Source organism: Triticum dicoccoides, chromosome 2B (assembly GCF_002162155.2).
Source record: "Triticum dicoccoides isolate Atlit2015 ecotype Zavitan chromosome 2B, WEW_v2.0, whole genome shotgun sequence".
Taxonomy (NCBI): Eukaryota; Viridiplantae; Streptophyta; class Magnoliopsida; order Poales; family Poaceae; genus Triticum; species Triticum dicoccoides.
Window position 1 is genome coordinate 91,406,043 of NC_041383.1, and position 1,051 is coordinate 91,407,093.

The window sequence follows — 1,051 nt, forward strand, 5'->3', positions numbered from 1 at the left end:
AGTGGCCCCTAATAGGAATCGCCTAAGGGCAGTGGGTCGGTCCACTTGTAGAGCGGGTGTTGCATGCGAAGGTTCGCATTGTTTAGGCTCGTAGCGATCATCGTAGAGTTTACTCACTTCCGTTTTTTTACTCTTTGGTTTCTTCTTCTTTTTCACCGGCTTTCGGTTTTCTTTTTCTTCTTCTTTTATGCTTCTGTTTTCTTTGTTTTTTCACTTTTTTATTTTTATTTTTTCTTCTTTATAATTTGGTGTCCTTTGTTTCTTTCTGAGTTTTCTTCGGGTTTTTTTTGTTTCTTCACTTTTGTTTTGTGTTCCTTTTGTAGTTTTTCATTGGTTTTGTTTCTTCAATCCATGTCTACTTTTATTTAATACATGTTGTACATTTTCCTTGTATATTTAAACCATTTTCATAACCATTTAACATTATTCAAATACATATTTGATATTTTTCTACAAAAATATGTTTTGGTATTTTTTAAATAGTTTTTAGATATTTTTAAAATACATGTTGAAAGATTTTTGAACGATAAAAACATTTTTTGCACTATGTAAATATTTTCAGTACGTTCTATTTATTGAAACTTGTGAAGATTCTTTTAAATGTGACGTACTTTTTTTGTATGTACAAAACATTAATTGAATTACATGAACATATATTTATATTGTATTTTTATTTAAATGTCACATCATTTCTTTTGAAATGTGCGACATTTTATATTTTTCACAATTTTATACATACGATTAACATTTTTCGTACATATGTGCGACATTCTTCGTACATATGATTAACATTTTCCGTATATATTATTCACATTTTGTACTTTTTACATTCTTATTTATACATTTTCCATAAACTATAGAGATATTTTTCTCTATACTATAGAGACATTTTTCTGTACACGTTTACCATTTTTCAAGATTAGCATTGTAAAAATATTTCTGAAAAATACGTCAAACACAATTTTGAAAGTTGCGAAGTTTTGTAAAATGTAACGTACATTTTGTTTTACTATATGAATCACTTTTTTATTTCCACAAACATTTTTGTACA